Raw genomic sequence first — 12596 nt, forward strand, 5'->3', positions numbered from 1 at the left:
TTAACTTTCTTCAGTAATAAGGCCCGAGCTGAATTCTCTTGGGAAAAAGGAAGGCGGCTGTGGATAGACCTGAAGAGCGCCCTGAGATTTGTGTGGCTCTCATAGACCTATTCTTTCTACGCTTCAAAGAGGGAACGTGGACAGGAAGAAGGGGACGGATAACGCGATTGGTTATTCTAACAACCCAGGCGAGTTACCGGCACAAGAGGCCTAGCGTGAATTTCGCTAATGAAACCTCGCTTACCTGAGCCATGGCAAAGCACACTTAGCTCCCTTATTCCGCCCGTCGCGTTGAGTCGCGTCGTTGCCCACGAAGCGTTGAAGCGCGAAAAAGCATCGGCACCGTGTTTCAAAGGACTCCGTGGTCGAGAACAATGCTGCCTCATCCAGGCTCCGTAAACACTACCGTTCCTCCTTTCCATCTTCTCCCTGAAGTTTTAGCCCTGATTGCAGCATTGTCCTGCAGGATTTACTGCATCACGGTCAGTTTCGCACTCTATTGCGAGCGACCAAAGCTCTAAAAAAAAAAAAAAAGCCGGAGAAAACTTTCGAAGCATGCAACATAGCTAGGCGATTGTGGTGTTCGGCTCGTATCTCTAGAGTGTAATTAAATTACTGCCTAACATTGCGTGCTAATTATGAGATGACTCTCTTGCGCCACCGGGCGTGAATGGACGACTCCCGCGCGTAGGCGCGTTTGGAATGTTGCGACAGTAAATGCCAAAGTTTGCGCAATGGGCTGTAGGCTAAGCAGGCCGTGTGTATCGAGAGACGTACATGGTCTGTTCTGAAAGTAGTAAGACTCATTTTTTTAAACAAAATTTATTCAAGAGAATAGTACAAACGATTACAATTTTTCAAGGTAGCACCCTTCCGCACCTACACGCTGCTTCCAATGAGTTTTACAGTTTTCGTACGCCTCCAGGAACGCCTGGACCGGAATACTGTTTAGCTCCCTTGTCACGGCCTGTTGAACCAGCTCTACCGATCCGTGATGTTCCCCCTTGAGCGTCGAATTTATTCTCGGGAATAGAAAAAACTCTGGCAGGGCCAAGTCGAGGCTGTAGGGGGGCTGAGACATCGTTGCCGCCTTGTGCTGGGCAAAAAATCGGGGTCCTCATTCACATGATGAAGAAGACCCTACCGGTTGGCCTTTTTCTCCTCTGACAACACTCCCGGCACCAACTTTGCGCACGCTTTCCTCATAGACAAGTTTTCTGTCACGATCTCAAAAACTTGGGTTTGAGGAATTCTCAAGTCATCAGCAATCATTCTGATACTGATTCTACGATCACTGTTAAGTAAATGTTTCACTCGCTACACATTTTCGTTGGTCTTGCTGGTCGAAGGGCGTCTGGAGCGGTCGTCTTCCTCCACTCTTTCCTTACCTTCTCGGAACAGCTTGTGCCACTCAAAAAGGACCTGATCTACCCATCAAAGCCTCACCGTAGGCCTCCTTAATCATGTTGTGAGTCTCTTTGCCCGTTTTACCAAGATTTACTCAAAATTTGTTCGCGTATCGCTGATCCAGTAAACGGTCGACGATTCTGCGTGACGAGACGTTTCGACAGGGGTTCACACTACAAGCGACCTGCTCTCTTCAACGGCCGAGAGCCGACTGCCGATTTTCCCCAGCATTCTGAATATCCCCCTTCAACGATCCTGCACGCGTAGACCACTTCTCGTCCACCCGTTCGCCCAGGAAAAATCCAGTCCTACTACTTTCATAACAGACCCTGTATTCCCTGTATAATCTCGTATCTTATTCTCTACCAGATTGCAACCTTCATTTGGCTGGATTGGCTTCATTGTGTTAGCAAGCTTTTGCAAAGCCCTGCTCCTTCTGCCATCACTGCCAACTTGTTTTGCATTAAAACCTTATCATACGCAAGGTAAACTCTCATCTAGGGCAGCAGTGGATCAGCCTCAGTACAAAGTTAAAGGTGGTGGCGGTTTCAACAACGTGGAAGCAGCAATTTATTGAGCGCTATCCTCGGGCTGCCTGCGCTCTTCGTGTGCTATGTGTCTGAGTCGGGAAGAAGAAATTATGGACAAATAGCGCGAAAACTGGCAGGCCTTCAAATCTGCACAAATTACTTTCACCTGCCACGGCATGTTTCCTTAAAAATGTCACCGGAACATGGAAATAAGTCAGAACTTCAGAAGTCGATGACGAATTAAAGTTATTTAAATGGCGGTAGTGTATCATCAGCTACTATGATGGTTTTTAATTCAGGCTAAATCTCTTGAATGAAAGAGCGCATAGACAATCGAAGTGTAGCACTCGCGGCTTTGTTTAATTAATATTTCTTGTTAGGAACGATTGCAGAGTGAGAATCATTTTGGCAAGTACTCTGGCTTTGGGTTCCGGATCTCGTCACAGGGAGGACAACTCTTCAGTCTGGTGCCTCCAAATGCGGCATTGACATATGAAAACAATGGAAATAAAGGTTGTTCAAAAATTGTCCGAGCCAGTAATATAGATTCCAGATCGTTCCAACAATTCCTAAAAGTTTGAAGTTACTGTCATTGATGTCTTAATATGATTTCTTCAGAAAACATACAACTTCACGTTTACAAATCTTTTGCCCAAAAAACATACTGATAGAAGTGTCAGAATTGCCAATGAGATGGAGATAAGTCCACGGCGGCAGTACTACTTTCCTTAACTAATTATACAGTATACAGTGCACTTTGGTTAATGCGCACGCTAACTAGTGTAAAACTGCAACTACCGAGAAACTGCTATCCTCTTGAAACTAACGCTTTCTGACGAGGTGGTATTGATAGGCCTTTAGTGTAGAAGAGTTTGGGCGCTCAAAGGCTTCTAGTGAAAGGAAAAAAATACAAAACAAACGACAAAACTCTTTCTCTTAACGAATGGCCACAAAAATTTGCTTTGTCTTAACCGCATCAAGTAGGGAAAACGTATTACCGTATGCAGAGCTGTCTGCCAATAACTAAAGTTAGCTATACAGCGATGACTATTTTAGGCTGCCCATTACATTGGACATGCAACAGCGTTGACCAACAGGTCTTTATGCAGTGAGTGTTTGTCATGAAGTGTGTTGATCACAAAGTGCTGCGCATCACAGGTGACTACTTTTCAAACAAAGTCCAGGCAACATGGCGTCAATTAACCATTATTTTTACAAAGCGGATAGGTGTTCAGGTTGACGCAGAAGTGCGGAAATAACATCAAAACTTGACTTCCCTAATTTTTCACAATTTTTTGGGTGAGCAGTGACGGTCCCTCGAAACAGCGAGTGTCGCTCAAAGTTCAATAAAGTCTGCATTATTAGACCTTCAACCAAAGCAGCAGTATTAGCTGCAAACACAGCCATCAAGAGGTTCAAGTCTTTACGAAGAAAAGAATGGGCTTTATACGCAAAAGTTTGTTCTTGAAATGTGTATTGGCAAAATACACATCGAAATTGCGAAGGAGTTTAAAAACGGCTCTGATGAAATCAAAAGAGCAATTTTTTAATAAAAAATTAAGTAGCTTCGTTAAAACGGCACCTCGGAAGTTCTGGCTTTACTTTAGTGGCAATAAAGAGGAAATAAATAGAATTCAAATTAGTGACAACATAGTAACATAAAAAACAAAAATAGCAGATCATTTCAATAACTTTTTCCAGTCTGTTTTCTCTAAACCAAGCAATGATGACTGTGACGCGTACCCGCCTTCCTCCCTTTCATGTTCGATGGAAGACCTGGTCGTGACTCAGGCCGGCGTGTGTAATCAATTGTTACTTTTGGATTCTAAAAAGGCTAGCGGGCCGGATGGGATTCCAACCCAGTTTTTAAAGCGATACGCTGAGTGGATATCATTTTTCTTGACAATAATCTTTACAAAGTGCCTACACACTAACTCGTTGCCACAAGATTGGCGGTGCGCAATCGTAACACCTGTTTTTAAAAACGGCGACCGACTACTCGCAAATAATTATCGCCCAATTTCCCTGACAAGTATCAGCTGTAAACTATTGGAACATATCATAAGTAAACATATACTAACTTTCCTCGAGGATAACGCGTTCTTTTATCAGCATCAGCACGGGTTCCGAAGAGGGCTATCTACCATAACACAGCTCATAGAAACGATAAATGATTTTAGTTCAGCCATAGATGCCCAAGAACAAATAGATGTCATTTGCGTAGATTTTGCAAAAGCATTTGACAAGGTTCCACACAGCAAATTACTTTCCAAGTTACACAAAGCAGGAATTAGCGAAACCATTCTTAAGTGGATTAAAGCCTATTTGAACAATCGCAGGCAGGTTGTGCATGTGGATGATTGTTTTTCTTCTACATCAGAAGTATTTTCTGGCGTTCCTCAAGGGTCGGTTTTAGCTCCATTACTGTTCCTAATTTACATTAATGATATTAACGAGGTTACCGAGTCTCCCGTAGAATTGAAGCTTTTTGCAGACGACTGTTTAATTTATTCTCGAATAACACAAGCTGCCGACCAAATTAGAATAAACCGTGTCCTTCATTCCTTGCATCTTTGGTGCGAAAAATGGGGCATGGAAATTAATTACACAAAATCAACTTTTACGCATACAACTAATAAGAAGACTGTGCCGTTATTTTTTTATAATGTTGGAAAAAAATAATGTAAAAAATCTTGATACCTTCAAGTATTTAGGCGTCACAATTACACATAATCTGCTGTGGCATAAACATTTTAATAATGTGTGCTCGACAGCTTCCCAAAAACTTTACTTTCTGAGGAAGAAATTGGAACATGCAACAAAAGATGTCAAATTGATAGCTTACAAAACATTAATCCGCCCATCCTTGGAGTACACTTGTGTTATCTGGAGCCCGCACCAAAAAGTTCTAAAAGATAAACTGGAACGAATTCAAAGAATGGCCGCTTGATTTATTTCGTCAAGATACAGAAGAAGGGGCTCAGTGACGGAAATGCTGAACTCATGTGGGCTCGAGTCGCTTGAAAATCGAAGGAAAAAATCAAGACTAAAGCTTTTCTTTCAAATAATTCAAGGGCACTTTAAGATAAAATCAGATAGATATGTTCAGCCTCCGGGAAGACGGAGCGCGAGAACAAACCACACTCTATCAATCAAGCTTTACGACTCACGTGCTGATGTTTTTTGTTACTCTTTTTTTCCTGATGTCATCGAGATTTGGAATGATTTGCCTGTTGAAGTTGTCGAGCAATCGGACGTGCACAAGTTCGAACGTTCTATTGATATTTTGTGTCGGGGGCACCCAACTTGATGTTATGAGATATGAATTTTGTCTGTTGTACATTGCATTGTATTCCCTCCCTGTAACGACCCTCAAGCGAGGGTCAACAGTATCAATAAATAAATAAAATAAATTTGCAGAATGTGAAACCTGAAAAATAGGGTTTCATTATATTGGAAAAGAAAAGACATAGAAGCACTATGAAGTTATTTTTCTTCTAAATAGTTAGATGGTGGTCATTCAATTCATTTACACACCAAAAGTGCTACTTAAAAGAATGAATATAGCCCTTTGGTTTTCATTCTCATTTATAGAAGTGTATCCCGCGGAAGATTTCACACACTAATGAGACATGAAATGATGATTGTTTCCCAGAAGAAGTTGGGAGAACAGAAAGCCGGGCTTAGCTTGCAGAAAAAAAGAAAGGCAAGTTTGCTTTACCCTTTTAAAGAAAAGCCTATTCCTTTTCAATTTTCGCACAGGGGGAACACATCATTCCAAACCGCAACAAAATGATGTTGCTTGCCGTCTCTGACAGCAATTTTCCTTGGACATTACTTGCTATTTTTCCTCAGTTTATCTGCGTCTTGCGGATTAAGTTCCATTTAAAGAGAAGTGCAATCTTGTTAGGTTAAAAAATACACTGTGCAAAGAAAAAAAACGTCCTTCGTATTTCGCTCTAGAAGTTACTGTGGTTAAAATGCTCCTGCCCAACGAGGTATTCGAGCGAGATGTTAAGTGTAAGAAAATATTGTTTAGGGGAGAAAATAAACGCAGGTAAGCGAACAAGTACGCTTCGGTAAAGTTTCCACATCAGTGAAACGACAGTCTGCATCGCAGCATGGCTCCTTTCTCGAGACGTTGCGACACTTTTCTTTCGTTTCTATAAGCTCTGCACAAAGCACGCAATGGTTCGACTAGGAAGATAATCGAATTGCGCGCTTCACTGCTAAACATTTTTTATTTGAATGTCGATTTCAGTCTACCTACACAGTTTCGGAAGAAACCAGAAGCACCACGGTGCTCTAGTGCAAATACAGAGTTAGTTTGTTACTGTATTGCGACAGTAATATAGCGCTCTTGTTTTTCATTGTTGCATTTGCAGGAGGCGCACTCTGTCTAACCAATCGGAACTAGGCGCAAGAAAAAGCGTGCTAGGAACTCCTAGCGGGCACGGGATCCACCAGGGTTATTCTCTAGGCTTTCAGAGCTTTTCATTTTTTCACAAAAACTTTGTAGTCTGCCCCGTAGTTTAGAGTAGGCGTAAGCATAAAATGCATTGTTGAGAAGATATAACTCATTTTAGTACGGCTGGAATGGTGATCGCCTTATTCAAGCATCAGCCAGGTTTTTGCTGCTAGACTTTCCCCGTCTTCGCCCACTTCTGTTGTCCGAGCTAGGCAGCATGCATGGCCTCTCTATTTGGATAAGCACATAGAGAAGCCTCCACGCTCAGCGGCTTTGTTTTTTTAACTGGACAGCAACTGCGTTCCCCTGCGGCTATCGAGGCTTTACGTGCGTCGTCTTCAGCCGCTCGTTTTTTTGTATGTTGGGAGGGGCACTCGGCGTACCGCGATGCTTTCGTCGTTTAACGCTGTATAACGCTCGCCCACTCTTCAACCGTCTTAGATACGTGTTCAGCCGCCTTCTCACTTTTGCTTGCGGTGACTTAAAGGCGCTGTTGTCGTAATAGACGACCGTTGCTACCTCTTGATTAAACTGGCTCAATTGCATGTTTTAGGTCGACGTCGATAGATGAGATTTCTTGTCTCTTGTCTCTGATGCTCAGTGATTTATGATGATGCTGTTGCGCATGCTCTGCTGGCCTTGCTCAGACTATGCATTTTCTAATAAGCTTCAGTTGTTAGTCCAGTCGTCGTGGTGTGTACACTCCTCTTGTCCCTCGTCTTGTTTGACTGGTTTTTATCCATTTACAATGTACCAACTGGCCCGCATTTCAACCCTTCTCAATTGCATGGCCACGGCGGCAGCCTGCAAGCGCGCTTTTGCTAGCCCAGTACTAAAGGATCAAGGATGAGAAAGACGGTGATTTTCAGTGCTCCGCTTGACATGCTACAAGCTACTTTGCGTTCGAGGAGGAGGAGATATGGCCGAGTAGAGGAGTGTGAGTTGCGCAGCATTGTGTTTGTTTGAGAGTGAGCAGTTGATAAGGAATAAAAAAGCAATGGCTAAATGGTCTAAGTTATCTCAAAACGAAATTGCTGTGTTTCCGTCGGCGCTGGTTCGAAGCGCGCTTGGGGCTCCAAGCATGGTAAGTTTTTCTGCGGCCTCCGATTCAAACGAAAAAGTTCGGAATGTTTCGGAGAGTTCGGCATCATGTTCTTCTTTAAGTTCAGGCGAAGTTGCCCTGAGTTTGGCGAGAATGGGACCTAAAAGTATATTATCCTTATTAACAGGCTATAGAGCATGAAATCGCCTGCAGGAGGCGCCCTACTTGGGATCATTCTGGCAAGTTTTAGAAGCACGCCTGACGTTCTGGTCACTGACATTCACTTTTAATCCAGATAAAAGTTGGCAGCTCTAAGCTGTACAAGGCTACTATAATTCCAATTTCTACTTACCGCTACACTAGACCTTGTGCTTTTAAAATTTCTTTCGAAAGAAAAGTGGGAGCATCTTTCTTAGACATAGAAGAAAAGTAAAGTATGACTGTGGTATGTGTTCAGAGAGTGACAGCTGTATGAAAGAGGAGGACTATGTGGATCTGGCAGTGAACGCTTCCAAAATGGCGGAGTCTGGAGTGACATGGTGTAGGTGCCACTGCATGGAAGAGGGCGAAATAATGGGGCGGGGAGTGAAGGGTGTCGCTACTATTGCTTCCCGCGAGGAGAGGATATGCTCTTGATACTTAAAGACTACCTCATAAAGAACGAACTCATGGAATCTTCGCTCCAAGAAGTGGCTCCCACTATTGAAGCTCTATGAAATATCAGTCAATTCAAACGCGAACACGACAAACGAAACGCAAACTATACAACACGAGATGGAATTCTCTGAGGCAGGTTGGATACTAGCGCCGTTGAATTTCACTTCACGAGAGTGACGACCGCTTTTTGCAAGCACTAACCAACGCTAGCGGTACTTTTGAACCAGCAGCTCATATTTTTGTGCTTTTGTGCTGGCGCTTTTTTTTCCTGCTCGCGTTTAGTTTGACGCAGAAGATACGCGACCGAAGAAGCGGGAGACTACAAAGTAAGACGGCACGCTCCCAGATTACTCGGATGCCTCACAACGTTCATTTCAATGAAATAAAGATTTCATGAAAGAAGTGATAGTGGGGGCTTCTTTAGAGGACCATAGCCGCTTCAAACGTTAGAAGCCTCCCGCCTACGGACTGAAAAGAACCTCCCATACAGCCTTCGGCGAACGTCTATACAACGGTGAAGCGTTCATGTTAAATATTTTCCTTCTTTTTGCGCGAATTTTGTTTAATTAAAACCCTTGTGGTGTAGAAACCTCGCATATGCTCTGACTTACGAACAAGAGTTGTACCCCAGACGACTTCTGGTTCTCTTGGGACCCGCTTATCGCCCTTCAGCGACACAATAAGCCTTCCGCGGAACTTATTAGAGCGCGCAAAAAGTTTCTCTGAAAAACGTTAATTAAGACTTAAGAAATCAGTCTATTAAGATTAGTATCTTTCCTTACCACTCAATGGCTTTCGCAACGTTGGCTGTTAGTAGCGGCTTCCGAGTAGTACATGCGTCCACGATCCCGAGACAGAATGTGCATGTGGCCCGTGCTTCACGATTCGTGTTGGCTTCTTTGCGGCCGGATGGGGCACGCTGCCGCAACAAGATTGAAGTGAACACCTCCTAACATCTCGCAAGTAAACGACTTAAAATTCATCAAGTGCCTCTCGCCGATTACGATCGCAATCCGCCGATCGTCGCCGCTACTATCTGCAACGACGATGCCCTGGAAAACAGAGTTCATCGGCATCGTCGCATCCAAGGACCTTTCTGTCGAAACCTATCCAATATAGTCGCCAAAATCACGAAGTACGTGCATTGGCCTATTGGTCAGTAGGTAGTACAGCGTAAAAGCTGCTGTTCACATTAGCAGGCATTTCCATGTGGCTGTCTCTATCGTTCCTTTTTCCAAGGAGAAAGGCGAAAAACCTTTGAATCTTTTTTTAACATCCTGTAGCAAGGAGCACTGATTTCACTGTCGGCTCGTCACACTATGGACTGGGGAAGAGGAAGGGATGATTTTTGCCGTTATTCGCCCTCATATATCCATGACAGGGTTTCTCAAAATGGGTTCTGCAAGCACCACAAAGGCCTGTTGGCTTGTTCCCTCTGTCTAGTAGACTTTGCTCAGGCGCGTGCACACCAGACACAGTGCCTTTTTTGTGAAAATTAATTTCAAAGTGTTCGCACTTCTTCTCAGTTTTGCGCCATCGGCGTCGGCGCCGTCAGAGACCTTGCCTTCGCGCCAAGACGCTGGGCGTCAGTAGCGGCGTGGCGTGGTTATGTTATGACGGGAAGGCCGGCGGTAGTGGCTTGCCCAACGAACTTGACAGCATGCAAAGACACTGGCGCGCTCGGCTCTGCCAGTGCACGTGTGCTTAGAAAGCACAAGGCGACGCGTGTGGGAGTAAGTACACTCGCGTGCGTGGCGAGAAAAGGCGTCGGCGGCACCAGCTGTCTAGCCGAGCCAAGCCAAGATAAAATAACGCGTGCGCGTCTGATGGAGGCGTTTTTCCGCGCAATTAGATGGCATAGGCGGCTCTGGGGCTAAGTTTTGCGCCGGCGAGAGCAGATGTGCCGGAAGTCAGTATCGTCGAAAATAGAAAAAAAAACTTATGGGAGGTTTTAACGTAGTTAAACTGATTAGACTCCCGAAAGCATGTGTTTGCTTATGGATTTGCTTTGCTTGGTCATCGGCAAGTCTGGCAACGATATAAAACTCTAGGTTAAGCTCATCTCATCAGTTCGCTCCGCAGATGGAATTTGATGAAGACGGTTATGTGCAATGCACAGCGTGACCGTGCGTTGCAGGTTAATACGAGGCGCGATCGGTTTCGGCGGTAGCATGGTGCTCTCATGCAGTGGCCCGCGAAGCTGATTTGTTCGCGCCGCTGCGGATTGCAACTCGGTAGCGGATATACTTATTTTGTTTCTGCATGGGCTGCTGCTATGCCAGGTTTGGCTAAGGTCACCCTACAATGGGCTACAGCTTGCGCGACGCTTCTTCGAACGAACCCGAGTTCACCTGACTTGCTCCGAGCACTCACATAAGATTCTAGGTTGGGAGCTCGTTAAATGTTGCTTTCGCACTATAACGCCACGCCAGGGTGAGGAGCGGACGATAGATAGCCAGTGAAAGACAGGCAGGCCATACAGTGATTTGGTCCGGTGCCTTCGCTGGTCGAGCTCGACAATGCGGTGCAACGTTTGCTTTGTGAATCTACCTTAGAGCGTGCTTGTCTAGAATTAGAGGTCTAGGCATGAGTGACAGATGGGAATTTAATAAAAACCTGATTCTTGAAAGCCAGAAAACGAAGAAGTGCTCGAAAAGTGAATGAAAGAGTAAAAAATGCACGAAGGCTAGAGTCACGAGCAGCAACCACCAATTGCTACGCTTTTGACGATCGATTGTGTGTGGAGGCCGGGGGGGGGGGGGGGGGGGGGGGGTTCCTTGGCTTATATTGAACGCTGTTAGGGTTCCTAGGGGCAAAAAGTTTGAGTACCCGCGATCCACTACATCGGCTGGACATTATGTTGCACGTACATCATTCAACACGCTTCGCTGTGTCCCTAATGGCTTACGATTAAGGTCTCTCTCTAGCTTAGAACACGGCGTCTTAAAGAACTAAATAAAGTCAACGACCAACACGACAAGAAAATGATCAGCATGATAAGTAAACCAAGTGTGAGCGGATGTTCAAGCTGCTTGCCCTTTCAAACCCTAATTGGCTGTGGGGCGCTGAGCAGTCGGTGTACCCGCTGCAGTGGCTGTGTTGTTAGCGTACTCGGTTACTGAGCCGGAATATACGCACGGGCTCCAACCGGGCCGCGGCGGCCGCGTTTCAATGAAGGCGAAACGCAAAAGACGCCCGTGTGTTGTGCAATGTTTGTACTAGGGAAAGATCCCCAGGGAGTAGAAATTACCCCGGAGACCTCCACTACGGCACCTCTTCATCTCTTTCTTCTTTCACTCCCATCTTCCTGCGCCATTTACTGCGCCATTTCCTTCCCTCTAAACCGCAATTTTAAGAGTGGGTCATCTGCAGCGTCTGAGAGCCGCCAGAAGCATTTCGTTCATCATGGTTTTGCCTGTAACGCCGAAAGGCACGCCACCACTTGAATCGTGCCACAAGTGGTACCCTGAAGACGTCGCGAGAGTTTCGAACTTCGGGTTTCGGGCCCCCAAAAATTCCATCAAAGTGCGACAGGCGACGGAATGGATAAGCTAGTAAAGATCTTGGAGATGGCAGCTTCAGTTCACGGTGCTTCTTTTTTTATCCAGCTTGCTTTAGTGGACGCAACATCGCAACTTCTGAACTACTGCTGATACAGCCGCGCTTTCTCTACCGGATAGTGTCATGTCATTGGCGCAGGGCGCTTGGTTCCGTGCACACGCATCCCCCTGTGGTACTTCTCTTTCTTCTCATTTTTATACCAATCTTATCTCATATAGCCGAAAAACCAATTAAGATCGTTATTCTTCATCCCTCTGAAGCCCTTATTAAGCTCCGTAAAGAGCGGCCCTCAAAGAAACGCTCCGAAAGACCACGCACGCACTCCAACACACTCTTTTCTTTACTTGCCACAGAAGACCATATCCAGGACTGTATGGCCGTATTTAATAAGGCTGTTTTTTTCTAGTCATCTTTATTTTGTATAAAAGGTTAGTGCCATCTTTCATAACAGAGCAAGTGCGTATTCTGCGCTGAATACTCAGGTCTGACGCTTCTGGCAGCGGTGACTAATATTAGGTGGAGAAAGTAATTTACTCAGGCAAGAAACCGTGACGAGATAAGACTCCTTATTAACACTCCCATGTATATGAGACATATTATTTTTTTACTTTTCGTTCTCATTTTCGGGCATCACGCATGTCTAAGGTCTCTTCGTTATCCTCATCTTCTAGCGACTGGCAAGAGGGGGCTCCAGGGAACGTGCCTGAGGATTAGAAAAAGCGCCGCAGGTGTTTTTGGTCGTTACGTTAAGTTGGGATAGGTCAGGCTATAAATAAATGAAAGACAAAACTATTTCTCTCTCAATACACACCTGAACGGTGTCATAGGGAAAGGATGAAACGAGGGAAATGGGAGGTGGTAGGGGAGGAGAAAAAAGAAGTACAGGTGCATGCCACCAATCTACCACCGTGGGTATGTGCCATTAAATCTG

This window comes from Amblyomma mixtum, chromosome 5 (assembly GCF_055824585.1).
Source record: "Amblyomma mixtum isolate Tamu chromosome 5, ASM5582458v1, whole genome shotgun sequence".
Lineage (NCBI taxonomy): Eukaryota > Metazoa > Arthropoda > Arachnida > Ixodida > Ixodidae > Amblyomma > Amblyomma mixtum.